The following is a 17788-nucleotide window of genomic DNA, read 5'->3' as shown; positions in this document are numbered from 1 at the left end:
AGGACAAGTACTTGCGCGAGTTGTTAAAACTTGAAAGAAAGAAGGATGCCGAAATAAAGGAGAAGGTAAAAGAGGCTGACAAGCAGGGCTTCAAGAGGGCAGAGGATGCTTACGCCCTACAATGCAATGCTGCCAAGGATCTTTTCTTTAAGTGCGGCTGGAGGGGAGCCGTTGAGAAGCTCGGTCATGATCCTCAGACCGAGGTTTTCAACCCTCCAGCCTACTTTATACCGAACTCCCTGCTGGAATACGCCAATACGATGCAGCAGCAATTCCTTGAGGACTCAGGTTCAGATGAAGACTCTGCCACTGAGGATACTCCGGTTGAAAACGTGGATCAGATAGATCGACCGGAGTCCAGAGTGGAAGATCTGACTGTTGAGCAGCCAAATGAAACTGTGGCTCCGGTCGATACCACTATTGTGACTGAAGGAGTCCTGCCGCCAGAGACCGGTCTTCCAGCTATCACTGATGCTGCCTTTGATGCCGAGATTGAAGATCTTTTCGCTTGACTTTGTATTCTTTTTCTTTGTAACCGAACTACCTCGTTTGTAATGACTTTTTCTTTGAATGAAAATTTTACGCCAACTTTTACCCCGGTTGTTGTGTGTATGCTTGCATTTGTAATGTCTTCTATTACTCCAAGTGTTATTTCGGTTTTTGGTTGGTTAAACTGTACTTAGCAGCCAACCACTCCTTAGCCGACATAATTACTTCGGCTGAGGAGTACTAAGTGTTGGTTTAATCCAGCCAACCACTCTTCAGCTTTACACTTACTTCGGCTGAAGAGTAACAAGAGTTGGTTTATTCCAGCCAACCACTCTTCAGCCTTGCACTTACTTCGGCTGAAGAGTAACAAGAGTTGGTTTATTCCAGCCAACCACTCTTCAGCCTTGAAGAGCAACAAGAGTTGGTTTATTCCAGCCAACCACTCTTCAGCCTTGCACTTACTTCGGCTGAAGAGCAACAAGTGTTGGTTTATTCCAGCCAACCACTCTTCAGCCTTACACTTACTTCGGCTGAAGAGTAACAAGAGTTGGTTTATTCCAGCCAACCACACTTCAGCCTTGCACTTACTTCGGCTGAAGAGCAACAAGTGTTGGTTTATTCCAGCCAACCACTCTTCAGCCTTACACTTACTTCGGCTGAAGAGTAACAAGAGTTGGTTTATTCCAGCCAACCACTCTTCAGCCTTACACTTACTTCGGCTGAAGAGTAACAAGTGTTGGTTTATTCCAGCCAACCACTCTTCAGCCTTACACTTACTTCGGCTGAAGAGTAACAAGAGTTGGTTTATTCCAGCCAACCACTCTTCAGCCTTACACTTACTTCGGCTGAAGAGTAACAAGTGTTGGTTTATTCCAGCCAACCACTCTTCAGCCTTGCATTTACTTCGGCTGAAGAGCAACAAGTGTTGGTTTATTCCAGCCAACCACTCTTCAGCCTTGCACTTACTTCGGCTGAAGAGTAACAAGTGTTGGTTTATTCCAGCCAACTATTGTATTTGGTTATTCCGACCAAATGTCCTGCAGCCTGGATCCTTATCCTGGGCTTAGGAAATGTGTTGGTTTAATCCAGCCAACCTCTAAGTTAGTTTTTCCAGCTAACTTAGAATGGAATGCTTGCAATATACTTAAGTCTTGAAAGCTAACTTTTACAAAGAATAATCTGTGCTAAAAAGAATCTCATTTTATTGAAGGAAGAGAAAATTACATAATGTTTGAAAAAGAAAAGCTAAAAGTAAAATATCTTGAGATTGGCCGTATTCCATGGCCTAGGGATTGCCTTGCCATCCTTGTCTTCTAGGTGGTATGCCCTTTTGCCGGCTAACCCAACCACCTTATAAGGACCTTCCCAATTTGGGCCTAACTTGCCGTCTCCTGGGACCAAGGTGTTTCCCATTACTTTGCGCAATACCCAATCGCCAATTTTGAATTGTCTTGGATGAACCTTTTTGCTGTATTTTTTGATTAACTCTCGTTGGTATGAGGCGATGTGGACCAACGCTCTTTCTCTTCTTTCTTCTGCAAGGTTGAGTTCTAAGGCTATGGCTTCTCCATTTAAGTCTGGATCAAAATTTTCGCTTCGAATTGTGGGGAGGCCAACTTCTAGTGGGATCACTGCTTCCATGCCATAGGCTAAGGAAAATGGTGTTTCTCCAGTTGATCGCCGAGGTGTGGTGCGGTAAGCCCATAAAACATGAGGAAGTTCATCCGCCCACTTGCCTTTTGCTTTCTCTAGCCTTTTCTTTAGTCCGTCCAAGACGACTTTATTTGATGCTTCAGCCTGCCCATTTGCTTGAGGATACGCCGATGTGGAATTGTAGAACTCTATCTTATATTCTTCACAAAAGTTTCTAAAGATCCTGCCGTCGAACTGAGTTCCATTGTCTGAGATCAGTGCTTTTGGTATGCTAAACCGAGTGATAATATTCTGCCAAACAAACTTCTTCACATCTTTTTCTTTGATTGATGCCAATGCTTCTGCTTCCACCCACTTTGTGAAGTAGTCCGTTGCTGCGAGAAAGAATTTTCTGCCACCGGGCGCTGTTGGAAGTGGTCCTACTATGTCCAAGCCCCACATTGCGAAAGGCCATGGGCTAGTTAAGGGCAGGAGTTCTCTTGCTGGTTGATGTATTTGGTGTGCGAATTTCTGGCATTTTTCACATTTCTTCACATATTTTTCTGAGTCTGCTTGCATATATGGCCACCAATATCCTTGCGAAATAGCCCTGTAAGCGAGTGACCTTCCCCCTTGATGACTTCCACATACCCCTTCGTGTATTTCAAACAGGAATGCTTCTACTTTGTTGGGATGAACGCACTTGAGGTAAGGCCCAGAGAACGACTTATTGTATAATGCCAAAGATGGAGATAGCCAAAATCGTTGCGACTTTGCCCTTATTCAGTTGGCTTCCTTTTTCTCTTCTGGTAGGATGCCGTCTTTTAGGAACAGGATGATGGGATCCATCCAAGAAGGGCCTAATTCTGCGCAACACACTTCCTCTGCTTCGGGGTCTTCTATGCTTGGTTTTGGTAAGAAGTCGACGAGTAATGGATGAGGGATTGATGTATCTGCCATTGAGGCAAGGCCTGCTAGCTCGTTAGCTCGGCTGTTTTCCTCCCTGCCAATTTGTTCTACCCTAACCACATCAAACTTCTTGATCTCTGTTCTGACTAACTCTTGGTACTTGGCCATTCTGTCGTCCTTTGCTTCGTATTCGCCAGAAATTTGGTTTACCACCAGCAGAGAGTCACTGTACACCATTAGTTCGGTTGCTTTCATGAAGTGTGCCGACTTGAGTCCTGCGAGAAGCGCCTCATACTCTGCTTCGTTGTTGGATGCTGGGAAGCCAAGGTTGGCTGCTTGCTCTATAACCAGGCCGTCTGGAGAGATGAGGACTATGCCAAGCCCTGCTCCATGTCGGTTGGATGCTCCATCCACAAAGAGCTTCCACATCTCTCCAACGAATAGTTTCCAGCAGGTGGAAGGGTCAGTCGATGCCGTGGGGTCAAGGATGGTGTTTTCTTCAAAGTCCATATTGGCTGTCTGCCCTTCGTCCTCTGTTTGAACTGCTGGTAAGCCTTTGTTCGTCTCTTCCTTGTTGTCCTTGGTGTGGTCTGCCTTGGTGCTTAATTGACTACCTTCCACTAGGGGTTGCGCTATTCCGGCGTCAACTTCCGTCCCTGGTTCGGTTGATGGACTACCTTCCACTAGGGGTTGCGCTATTCCAGCGTCGACTTCCGCCCCTAGTTCGGTTGAGTCAGTCAGGTCGACTGGGCAGATATGATGACTTCCAGGAGTAAACTCTGCGACGAAGTCTGCCAAAGATTGAGCTTTTATTGCGGTCTTGGGTTGGAACTTGATGTCGAATTGTCCCAACTCTACTGCCCATTTCAAAATTCGCCCACTGAAGTTTGCCCTTTCAAATAGAGCTTTTAATGGAAAGGCTGTGAGGACGACTATGGTGTGGGCGTGAAAGTAATGCGCCAACTTCCTGGATGCCATCATTAACGCTAATGCTAGCTTCTCTAAGGGCAAGTACCTTGTTTCGGCTCCCAACAATGTCTTGCTTACATAAAAGATGGGCAAGTGTTGTGTTCCTTCTGCACGAACCAACACTGCGCTGACTGCGTGTTGAGAGACTGCTAGGTACAAAAAGAGTTCTTCACCAGGTACTGGAGTAACAAGTAGTGGTGGGGAAGACATGTATTCCTTCAAGCTTTCCAGAGCTCGGTCGCATTCTTCATCCCACTCAAACTTGGCCTTTAAAGCTTGGAAGAATGGTCGTAGCCTGTCTGATGACTTGCTTATGAACCGGTTGAGTGCAGCCGCCATTCCAGTGAGATGCTGCACTTCTTTGACTGAGTTTGGTCTCTCCAACTCCTGGATTGCTTTGATCTGAGAGGGGTCTGCTTCTATACCTCGGTTGGTCACCAGGAAGCCCAAGAATTTGCCAGATCCAACTCCGAATGCGCATTTGGACGCGTTAAGGCGCAACTTGTGTTTCTTCAGGATCTGGAACATCTCGCCTAAATCTTTCAGATGGTCATTCTCATCCTTGCTTTTGACCACCATGTCGTCGATGTAAGCCTCCATTGTTCTGCCTAACAATGGTTCAAACATCTTGGTGACCATCCTTTGGAATGTCGCCCCTGCGTTCTTCAGGCCAAAGGGCATGACCTTGTAGCAATATAACCCCCTTGGTGTTGTGAAGGATGTGACCTCCTGGTCTGGTTCATGCATGGCGATCTGGTGGTAGCCTCTGTATGCATCCAAAAAGCTAAGTCGGTTATGTCCTGCCGTTAAGTCCACCAGTTGATCTATCCTTGGTAGAGGGAAGCTATCTTTTGGGCACGCCTTGTTGACTGTTTTGTAGTCGACGCAGACACGCCATTTACCATTCTTTTTTTGGCACTACGACGGTGTTGGAGATCCATTTTGGGTAGTGCACTTCCCTTATCGCTCCTGCCTCCAGCAGGTTGCCTACCTCTTCTGCCACTATTTCGGCGTGGTGGAGTGCCGATCTGCGTGTGCGTTGAATGACTGGTCTGGCGGATGGGTGGACATTGAGTTGGTGACTGATGAAGTTTGGATCAATGCCTGGCATGTCGTAAGGTGTCCAGGCAAACACTTCGATATTAGAGGTCAAGAATTCCAAGACCTCTAATCTCTCAGCGCTGGACAATGATGAGCCAAGCAAGAAGAACTTATCCGGGTTCTTCTCATCTATTTTTACCTCCACCAAGTCTTCCACCGCTTTCTGATCAGCCTCTTTGCCGACGTCAACGAATAGTTCATTACTTTCTGGCTCTTCCACCGAATGAACGTATCCTTTGGCCGCTCGGCTTCCATTCGCTGTGGCGAAGCACTGTTTTGACATGATCTGATCGCCATAGACTTCTTCAATTATACCGGCGTCATTGGGGAACCGCATTACCTGATGGTATGATGACGCTACCGAACGCATGGCATGCAGCCATGTTCTGCCCAGGATGATGTTGTAGGTGGAGGGGACCTTCAATACCCAGAACTCCACCTGTTTTGTTACACTTCCTGCTCTGACTGGAAGGATTATTTTGCCGACGGGCCACTCTGGCATGGAGTTGAATCCAATCAAGGGAGAAACTGCAGGTGCCAAGTCTTTGTCTTGCAGTTTCAGTTGTTTGAATGTGTCGTAATATATGATCTCACATGAACTACCCTGGTCAATCAGAATCCGCTTGACGTCAAAATCCTTGACTCAGAGAGTGACGACCAGGGCATCATTATGGGGGCAGTAAATTCGTTCTAAGTCCTTATCTGAAAAGGTCATGACGTTTGTTGCCTCTGTCCTCCCCTTCTTGATGGCAGGTTGGGCACTCAATATTTCCCTAAAGTGCTCAGCCTTCTTGATTGAACCTCTGAGCTCACATACGTGCTCGGGTTCAAAAACTCCATGAATTACATTGATAATGCCTTGGGGTGGTGCATCGATTGGCATTCTATTGGGATGGTCATTATGGTCTTGGGGGGCTGGTTGCGCTCCTCCTTCAATGTATTTGTCCAAGTGGCCTGCTGCCACCAATTCTTCCAAGTGCTGTCTTAGTGGCGTGCAATTCTCGGTTCGGTGCCCCTTTTCTTTGTGGAAGGTGCACCGTGATCTGTCGTCGTAATTCTTCTGAGCTTCCCCAAGCTTGGCTGGCCACTTGACAAAAGGCTCATCTTTGATTTCGCTCAGAATCCGATATATTGGTTTTTTGAACACCGTTGTTATGGCAGTGCGGATTCTCAACCATCTTTTGTCTGGGTCTTCTCCGTTATCTCGTCTGCCACGTCCGTTCTTGTTATTTCGGTCAATCGTGTTGACCTTGGCAGGGGTTTTCTTTTCTGGTGCCGCGGTCGTACTTGATTTTGCTTTAGTACGCGCGCCATCCTCTTCTACCCTGATGTGCTGATGCACTCTTTCCATCAGGGACTCCATGGTGAGGGGTGGTGTCATGGTGATCGAGTCCCTTAGTCGATTCCCTACTGGTAGGCCTCTTTTATACTGCGCAATGGCTAGATTGGTGAGGCAGTCTCCAATCTGGTTGAATGTCTCCCAGTAGCGACTGTTGTAAGATCTGAGGGTCTCTTTTTCACCCATGTCGATGGAGAGTAACTGGTCTATCTCCACCGGTGTTTTAGTATTTGTCCGAAACCTTGTTACGAACGCTTCTGCCAATTGGGCCCAGGAGGCTATGCTGCCCTCTGGGAGTTTTTCAAACCAAGTCAAGCCTAGGTCGCCCAGACTTGATGGGAAGAGTATGCACATTAAGGCCTCGTTTCGCCTGTACACAGCCATGACTTGGCGAAAGTGGCTCAAGTGTGAATACGGGTCCGTCTTCCCTTCATATGTATTGAATTTCGGCTGAAGGAAGCCTGATGGTAGGGGTGCGTTTTCGATCGCTGGGACAAACGGCGAAGTCTGTAGTCTTGCCAATGCCTTGTCCGTTGGTTCGTAGGCCGGTCGCGGTATTAGCATTCCAACCTCGACGCTTCCATGCGTCCGAGGAGCCAACCGTTGTAAGGCCGAAACTCGGTGTGGATCTCTTGCCCTGGCATCCTCCTTGCATCGTGCTTTTTCTTCTAGCACGGCTCGTAAGTCGGATGACCTGGGTAGCTCGGTTTGTCTGGATCTGGTTTGGTGTGAATGTGAAGGCCAATACGTGCTTCCTTCAGTGTATGATCTTTCGGATCTCGTCCTCTCAGACCTGGAGTGACGAGTCCTTGAAGATAAGGAGTGAGTGTCGCCTGTCCTGAGGCTTCTGCTCTCTCCTTGGGAGGGTGTAGTATTCCTACTACGACTCTCTGAGTGGCGAGGGGGCGTCTTGTGCTTGCGCCCCTCTCCTGTCGCCACATCTTTAGTCTTCATCTGGCGTTTTAAAGCCTCCATGTCCGCCGCCATCCTTCGAATTAGTTCATCTTGTTCTTTCACGCGATCTTCCAGGGCTTGAGGATCCACCCTCCTCCTTTGCCTGTCAGGACTCTTAGAATGTCGAGGGCTGCTATTCCGCCTTTCCCTGCCACTCCTCCTGGAGTTATGTTGTTGGGGCTCCAGATCTGCCATAGGAGGGACAGAGGGTAATCCTTCGCGCCTTGCGCCCCCCTCTGGAGTTAGTCCGTCGACGGCGGACTGCGGCAAGTCTTCAATGTGTGCCATTGAATGAGAAAAGGAGAAGCTTAGTCAAGAGGTTTTTGTTCTTGTCTGTTCTTCCCACAGACGGCGCCAATTGTACGGGGAGGAAATAATTCTCCTCGTATAATCCTGTTGACCAAGTCCACGCTCCTCCGTACGACGTCGCTTTGCCACCTGAAAACACAAACGTGAGCTAGCCGGCGGGTGTGTGCCGGAAACCTCTCCGATGCCTAAGTCAGAAAACTTGACAAATAGACAAAGCTCTAAGTTCTCAGAAAGATTGTGTTCAATTACCTCCTCCAAGGTGATGCTTGTAGGTTTTTATAAGTTTCCCGTGGCACAATCCTGGTAGGACTTGTATTTCTCCATGCAGAGTCCTCCTAGGATTCATACTCCAAAAGATAATGCTTATCCTTTTACACCTTCCCCCACTGCTTAAACCAAGTGGGATGGTTTTCTCCATGGCCGAACTACCACATGACCGAAATAACACTGGCTATGCTGAGCCACATAGAAGGCCGAACTATCCTTAGCTCGGTCTTCTCTACTAACTCATTACTTCGGCTGCCCTTGTTCAACCTTGGTGCGTTTAGATCAAACTTCCAAGTAGCAAGTTCTGCCCGACCTAACCATTGTAAGTCACGACCGGACTAACTCCGAAACCGACCTTCTCAGAACATACTGTGACTGGACTAACTCTGAGACCGGCCTAACCGTAAGTTGCCTAAAGACCGGAGTAGTTTTACTCTTCCTTGGGCCGAAGTAAATATCTCTTCTTGAGCCGAAGTAATTTCACCTCCTTGGGCCGAAGTAACTTGTCTTCCCAAGGCCGGAGTAACTTTGCCCTTCTGGGCCGGAGTATCTATTGCGGCCTTCTTACTTAGTCCTTCGCGTTTTGGGCCTCAATGCCCAACTCGCGGCTCGGCCCAATTTTTCCCAAAAATTACCCTCTCAAACGCCAAAGTTAGCGGGTCTAAGTGGTAACGCGTTTTATGCCACGTTGTGATTTACGTAATATATTTGGTTGTTCAAAACCATTATCGAGTAAATGAGAAATTGAAGTCAAAGTAAGCTTCATGGAAATAGAGTTTTTGATGAAAATTCGTTAAGATTTGAATAAAGGCTTATCCCACATTGGTTTGGTGGGAAGAATTTTATGGATTTATAAAGTTTGAGATTGTAACTTGGGGGGCCCAAGTGGCATTCCAAATTTGTAGAATGGAAAGGTTATGGGCAAATTAGGCTAGACCCATTGCATCCAAAAATAAACACGCGTGCCATCCATCTAGTCGGGCAGGCAAGGCTGGGCTTGGGCGCTGTGGTGTGGTTGGGCTTGTTTGGCCCAATACATATCTTTTTGGGCCAAAAACATTTGAAATTTATTTTTCTAAAATTAAATTCTAATTTTTGGGAATTTGAATTTTGAAAATTGAATTAAAAAATGGGCTTCGTTTTGTTCCCCCACCCGGACAGATTCAAATCTGTGCAATACGGTTTTTATCTGTTCAAAATTTGAACCCAACAAATTTATATATGTTCATTCAAATCGAACAGGTATCATACCTGTTCAAATCAAACAAGTTTTGCACCTATTTAATTCAAACCTTATAGCCACAAAATTTCCTATATAAAGGCAATCCCTCATTTGGATTTTCATTTCAATTTTTGTTCTTTTCTGCTGCCATTCATCTCTGCATTTTGTTGCATTAATTACATTAATTTTTTGTGAGAAATTATGTAATTAATTTTTTTGTGAAAAAAAAGTGTAAACACAAAGTGTATTCGTTGTACAAATAATTTGTAGTGCTGTTATTGTTTGTTGTTGATCATTTTATCTTGGGAGATAGACGTCCATATTTTGAAAGTACCGTGGAGATGACGAATCTGTTTTAAGAATACAGTGTTAAACATTGGACTTGATCAAAAAAATTGTTTAGGAAATTAATTTGGTAAGTAATTAATTTATTTTCTGTTTTATTATTTTTTCTGTTTCAGATTTTTATTTTGTTTTTGTAATAAAAAAAAATATGTTTTATTTATTTTATTTTATTTTATTTTTCTAGTTTGATTTTTGTAATAAAACAAACTCTCTCATTTCTTATATTTCTTCTGTATTCCGTTTGTTGTTTAGTACACAAACAAAATTTATTTTATTAAATATAGTGAAAATTATTCAACAATCTTAAGACAGATCTAATTTTTTGGTGTCTTCATTATATTTATTTTTCTGTGCTTTCACAAAGTGATATTTTGGTTGGAAAATACAAAGAGTAGTAATATACTGTTTGGTAAATAGTAGTAATATACTGTTTATTTTATTTGACAACTAGTAATAATATGCTGGTGCCATTAACAATTACAGAATATTAATTTGTGTTACAGAAAATTATTGTAGTATTTTATTTTTTTTAGTTTTAGTAACAAGAAAATTAAATTATTTTGTATTATAATTTATTTTCTGGTTTTAGTAACTATAAAATTAATTTGTGTTTTGGATTTTTTCTGATTTTTATAATCAGATATTATGGCTACTGCAATTGAAACTGCAACTAGAAGTGGTACTTCAATTGTTACATCGACTCTAGTCCCTATCTAGAATCATGTTCAAGTTCCAATAAATCATGGAGAAAAACCAAAAAAATTTAACGATGCTGAGTTTGAGAGATGGCAGCAGAAAATAATGTTTTATCTTACAACTCTAAATCTGGCCCGGTTTCTCTCCGAAGAGGCTCCAGCACTTAAAGAGGGTAAAAGTGATTAGTAAGTTGTTGTTGTTGTTGTTGTTGTCGTTGTGGACACTTGGAAACATTTTGATTTCCTGTGCAGAAACCACATTTTCAATGGCCTTAACAACATGCTGTATGATGTTTACAGCCCTCTGAAAACAGCAAAAGAATTATGGGATTCTTTGGAGAAAAAAATACAAGACAGAGGATGTCGGCACAAATAAATTTGTTATCGGTAAATTTCTAAACTTTGTTATGGTAGACTCCCAAACAGTAATTTTTCAAGTTCAAAATTTTCAAATAATTTTGCATGATATTCATTCTGAAGGTATGTCTCTTAGCGAGTCTTTCCAAGACGCTGCTTTAGTGGAAAAGTTACCCCGGCTTGGAAAGATTTCAAAAATTATTTAAAATATAAACGTAAGGAGATGACCACGGATGAATTGATTGTAAAATTGAGAATTGAGGAAGATAACCGAAAGGCTGAAAAGAGGAATGGTAAAAATCTCATTGAGTCTAAGGCTAATGTGGTTGAATAAGTGCACAAACCACATAACGAAAAGATGAAGTTTGTTGGAGATGGTCCTAAACAAGACGACAACAATCGCAATAAAAAGTTCAAAGGTAAATGCTATAACTGTGGCAAGACCGGACATCGAGCTTCTGATTGCTGCTGCCCTAAGAAGGATCGTGGAAGTATAAGCAAAAAAACTACCAATCAAGCCAATGTGATAGAACTTGATTACATCTCTGACAAGGTAAATGACATCAATCTCTCTGCTGCAGTGTCCGAGGATTATTTGATTGGAAATCCCAATTAATGGTGGGTTGACACTGGGGCAACTCGTTATATTTGTGCGGATAAGAAGATGTTCACTACTTACAATAAGGCTGCAAATGGTGAACAACTTTTCATGGGAAATTCTTTTACTTCTATTGTGGCTGGACAAGGAAATGTGATTTTGAAGATGACATCAGAAAAAGAACTTACTCTCAACAACGTACTGCATGTACCTGACATTAGAAATAATTTGGTTTCTGGTTCTTTATTAAGTAAAAATGGTTTTAGGCTTTAGGCTTGTATTTGAGTTTGATAAATTTGTATTAACAAAGAGTGGTATGTATGTTGGTAAGGGATAAATGAGTGATAGTCTATTCAAGTTGAATGTAATGACGGTTGTACCGAAACTTGCTATTAATAAGAATAACGCATCTTTTGCTTATATTCTTGAGTCAAATTTATGGCATGGTAGATTAGGACATATGAATTTTGATGCTTTGCGTAGATTAATTGGTTTGGATTATATATCAAAGTTTGAAATTGATCCTAATCACAAATGTGAAATTTGTGTAGAATTAAGGTTTCATTTAAATCGGTTGAAACAAAAATCGAACTTTTAGAATTAATTCATATTGATGTATGTGATCTTAAATTTGTTCAAACTAGAGGAGGTAAGAAGTATTTCATAACATTTATCGATGATTGTATAAGATATTGTTATGTATACTTACTTAGAAGTAAAGATGAAGTTTTAAAAATGTTTAAACTCTACAAAACTGAAGTTGAAAATCAACTTGGTAAAACCATTAAAATGATTAGAAGTGATAGAGGTGGTAAATATGATGCACCATTAATGTCACGCCCAAAACCCGCCCCTATAGGTTTAGCATCGTAACTGGCCAGTAATCCTTGGACTACTAAAGGCCTCTGAACAGATTAACAAGATTTAGGGGCTAGCGGAAGCAAATACATAAATATAGTTGTCCAATGAGCTGTGCTGACTTACATGAATAGAATATTTAAAACTTTATATACATAATCAAAAGTCAACCATACAATATACCCACATACATTACAGTATTTTAAGTACAGCCAATGACATCAAATCAAGTCTTAAATAAACAGAAACCACAAAACTTAAACACAGGACGCTTCGGGAACCTTCACTTGAGGCACAATGGTTGGCTGACAACAGAACACAGATCCAGACAAAAGCCTTCGGGCTCGGGCTCCAGAATGCTCACCTATACATATATATACACATAACGAACTAAAGCCCAATGAATAACATTAAGGTAAAGGGGTTAGTGAACGAAATCCGAATATATCATAAGCAGAAAACAGACCAGAGCATAATCATTCTCATATCAGAACATAATAATGGTACGTCCCATAGAACACATCACAGAACGTCTTCCGACTAGAGTAATCGGTTCTAGATACCGATTAAACACATATCACCACAATGAAGTGGCTTACGAGATCTCGTAAACTTGTATGTCATGGACTCGCATTTTCATGCTGTCCCCCATGACTTAGGACTATCTATGGATGCCATAATAGATTTCAAACTTGGGATATTCGTTCACGTAAACAGATATTATTTCAGAAATCATAGCTTATCACATTTCATTTGGAACATAATTCATATTAACATATCTTTATAGAAATGTTACTCACAGTGGTTCCCGTAAATGGTCAATCAACCCTCGAGTCTTGGCCTACAATCACAATATACATAACACAAACATGTTTTATTATTACACATTCAAGTGGTCTAAGACTTAGCTTACATTACGTTGGTTCTTGTTCTTTCTTATCACATTGACTAATCACACCCTCTTGAAACTCATAACTTAATATATTCTTTCCTTAGTATGTTTCTAATCCATAACCTCATTACTATGGCTTAATTAAGGCTTAGGAATGCCTAAGATGCAATGAGGATGCCAAAACATGAATTGGAACACTTAGTCAAATTTTCTGAAAATGAGGTCTACGCTCGAGCGTGGGTTTCCCCGCTTGAGCGGACATGCAGACAATGAAACTCCGCTCGAGCGCGACTTTCCCTGCTCGAGCAGACTATAAACTTCAAAAAGTACTGGATGTCAGATTTTCACGCTCGATGAGTGCTCGAACCACGCTCGAGCGTGGTGCATGAATTCAGTGTTCACGCTCTAGCGTGAAAGTACCCGCTCGAGCGTGGATCAAATTTTTAGAAAATCCAGATTGACCTTCCAAGCTCAAAACTCGAGTTCAACCATCCAAAACACATCTCTTGGGCCCCAAAATTAGAGATAACATAGTAAACTTGTAAAACATAAAGAATTTAGGATAATTTCATAAAATCATGGCCCAAGGGTTTGCCAAAAGTTCCCAATTTCAACTTAAAACATGATGAATGTTCATGAACACAACATGCATGAATTTTTCTTGTATCAAACTTCTCAAAACATGATCAAACACCACAAAACAACTTGAAACTTGATGATTTCCTCAAATGAAGATGAATTTCGAACATGCATGAGAGAATTCTTGGAGTTCATGCTCAATTTGTGAGAAAATATACATGCATGCATGAATTGCAACTCAAATTTTTATTCTAAGCTCAATATACACATCAAACTCATAATCTTGAAGAAATTTCATGTTAAATGACTTAGTTACACAATCTAGAGGTTGTAATCTTACCTAGAGTCTTGAATTACTCTTGTTCTAGCACAACCTTGGTGAATTCAACACAAAACCTTCAATTCTTCTTCAATCTCTTCCTCTCTCTCTCTAGAATTGTGCTCCCTCTCTCTCTAAAATGTTTTACCATATTTTTCCACTAAGGGAGATGAAAGAAAATGAGCTCAAAATGAGCTTATGTCTCATATATATGTTTATGGTGCTAAAACACATTTATTAGAATGTTAGGCTAACCAAACATGACTTAATTAATCAGACTGAATCAATTTCTAATAAAATTTGCCATATGGTTCTAAAAATTCCAAACAACATATCGGTGTAGTCAAGTTCGGTTTCGGATGCCGATAAGCGGAATTCCAGATAGATATTTCTACAAGTAACAGATAGTAAGCCAAATATCATGCAAATCACATAATAAACCCATAATTTATTTTATTCACTCATTAACATCCTTAAATACCGATTAGTGGCTAATTGTGGATCGGGGTTGTTACAATTAAATAAATTTTGTGCACAGTATGACATTATTCACCAAACAACAGCACCTTATTTTCCACAGCAAAATGAAATTACTGAAAGGAAGAATAAAACCCTTAAAGAAATGATGAATGCCATGTTACCAAGTTCAGGCTTACCGCAGAACTTGTGGGGGGAAGCAATATTGTCTGCTAATTATGTTCTTAACGGAATACCTCATAAGAAAACCAACAGCACTCCTTATGAATTATGGAAAGGTCAACCACCTTCCAACAAATACTTAAAAGTGTAGGGGTGTTTGGCAAAATTAGAAGTTCCTATTTCGAAAAAGACTAACATAGGACCAAAAAACAGTGGATTGTGTGTTTATTGGTTATACTCCAAATAGTAATGCATATCGATTTCTGACTTATAAATTAGAAATACCTGATATAAATGTGAACACTTTTATAGAGTCAAGGAATGCTGCTTTTTTTTTTTTTAACATGTCTTTCTTTACAAGAAAGGACAGTAATTAAGTTCACAGAAAAGAACTTATGATTGTACACAAAGTCAAGAGACTAATGACAATCAAACACAAGAGACTAGTAATGGTCTCGACCAACATGATTTAATTGATGATGAACCAAGACGAAGTAAGAGAGCAAGAACATCAAAATCCTTTGGTTCAGATTTTCTAACATTCCTATTAGAAAATGAATCTCAAAACTTTAAGGAAGCAATGACAGATTCTGAAGCACCTTTGTGGAAAGAGACTGTTAATAATGAAATTGAATCTATTATGCAAAATTATATTTGGGAATTGGTGGATCTTCCACTTGGTTCTAAACTTATTGGATATAAGTGGATATTCAAGAGAAAAATGAAAGTAGATGGTTCAATAGACAAGTATAAAGCAAGACTTGTAATAAAAGGTTACAGACAAAAAGAATGTCTGGACTATTCTGACACATATTCACATGTGACAAAAATAACATCCATTTGCATGCTTATTGCCATAACAACGTTGTATAATTTAGAGATACATCAAATGGATGTTAAAATAACTTTCTTAAACAGTGATCTAAATGGAGAGATCTACATGGAGCAACCCGAAGGGGTTGTAGTGCCAAAGCAAAAAAAAAAGTTTGTCGGCTTATAAAATCTCTTTATGGATTAAAACAAGCACCTAAGTAATGACATGAAAAATTTGATCATGCTATGCTTACTAATGGGTTTAAGATAAACGAATGTGACAAATGCGTCTATGTTAAAAACACTGATCAAGGATATGTCATAGTTTGTCTTTATGTGGATAACATGCTTATCATTAGAAGCAGTCAAAACATGATCAAATCAACTACGCAAATACTGAATAGAAGATTTGATATGAAAGATATGGGGGCCGCAGATGTAATATTAGGAATGAAAATTACTAAAACATCTGACAGATATACATTATTTCAATCACATTATATGGAGAAAAATTTTGATAAATTTATCAAGGATGATATGAATGTAGCTAGAACACCTGTAGACATCAGTCTTTATTAATCGAAAAATAAAGGTGATGCAGTGTCTCAGTTAAAATACTTCTAAATCATTGGAAACTTAATGTACCTAATGGATTGTACTCGTCCTGGCATAGCTTATGCAGTCAGTAAATTGAGTAAGTACACTAGTAACCCTGGAGAAGACAATTGGAAAACGATTATTTGGGTTCTTAGATATCTAAGATTTACCCGTGATCATGGTTTGAACTTTACTCGATATCTAGCAGTACTCGAAGGTTATTGTGATGCCAATTGGATATCGATACTAAAGATTCAAAATCCACTAGTGAATATGTCTTTACTCTGGAAGACATTGTTGTTTCTTGGAAACCCACAAAACAAACATGCATTGCACGATCCACAATGGAATATGAGTTCATTGCTTTAGACAAAGCAGAAGAAAAAGCAGAATGGCTTCGCCACTTCTTAGAAGACATTCAAATGTGGCCAAAACTTATGCTAGCTATTTGTGTTCATTGTGATAGTCAATCTACAATAGGCAGGGCACGAAATCATATGTATAATGGTAAGCCACGACATATTCTTCGTCGATATAATACCGTGAGACAATTGCTCTCAAATAGAATAATCTCAATAAATTATATAAAATCTAAAGAGAATATTGCGAATCCGTTAACAAAAGGTTTGACAAAAGAGTAAGTGTATAGTTCATCGAAGGGAATGGTATTAAAGCCTATTACACAAGAGTCATCATAATGGTAACCCTACTTATATGACTGGAGATCCCAAGAACTAAGTTTAAAGGGACAGCTAAGTTATGTGTGGCTCGCTAGAAGTCACCAAGGGATTAAAATTCTCTACCCATTCCTATGGTGAGAGTGATATCTGCAACATGTGTTGTATGCAGGGGTCTAAGGATAAGCTTAACTTTTAATGATTACTTATATATTGATTTAGGCATAAAATCAAAACGAGTATAAGAGATACTCACAATAAGAATCACCTATATGAGTGTCAAATTGGGGCCGATTCTATGAGAATGAAGAGGCTAAATTCTTTATAAGCACTCATGAACAACCAGGAGTGTTTAAGGCCAAAATGAACACAACCGTGAGAACCACGATGTGTCAGAAAATATTTTGTGTGAAATTTATTATCTTGGCTTACACAAACGGCTGAACAATTCAAGGCATCGCGTCCATTGGTTAGCTAGTAAGTCCGATAAGTTATCACTAGGGAAGGTTCAAGGTCGAAAGCTACCTATCCTGATGTAAGATATTTTCGATTTATATTATTTCGACAAATTTTGCATATTGTTGCATTTCCGTTATCATCAAATTCCATTTATGTGGGGGATTCTTAGAAATGGTTTTAGAAGTTTTGGAAAAATCAAAATTTTCCTTAACTTTGGTTTAATTTTTAGGTAGGACCTATACGCCAAAGTTGACAGGCCTAAGTGGTAAAGCGTTTTATGCCGCGTTGTGATTCACGTAGTATATTTGGTTGCTCAAAACCATTATCAGGTAAATGGGAAGTTGAAGCCAAACTGAGCTCTATAGAAATGGAGTTTTTGGTGAAAATTCCTTAAGGTTTGAATAAAGGCTTGTCCTACATTGGTTTGGTGGGAATAATTTTATGGGTTTATAAAGCTTGGGATTGTAACTTGGGGAGGACCCCAAGGGGCACCCAAAGTTTGTAGAATGGAGAGGTTATAGGCAAATTGGGCTTGACCCATTGGACCCAAAAATAAACACATGCGCACCGCCGCTGTCCGGTTGGCCAGGCTGGGCTTGGACGCGGGTGCGTAGTGTGGTTGGGCTTGTCTGGCCCAATACCTATCTTTTTGGGCCAAAAACATTTGAAATTTATTTTTCTAAAATTAAATTCTAATTTTTTGGAATTTGAATTTTGAAAATTGAATTAAAAAATGGACTCCGTTTTTTTCTCCCCACCCGGATAGATT

This window comes from Camellia sinensis, chromosome 11 (assembly GCF_055761805.1).
Source record: "Camellia sinensis isolate YWXY chromosome 11, ASM5576180v1, whole genome shotgun sequence".
Classification (NCBI taxonomy): Eukaryota; Viridiplantae; Streptophyta; class Magnoliopsida; order Ericales; family Theaceae; genus Camellia; species Camellia sinensis.
Note: the sequence above shows the minus strand (reverse complement) of the source record.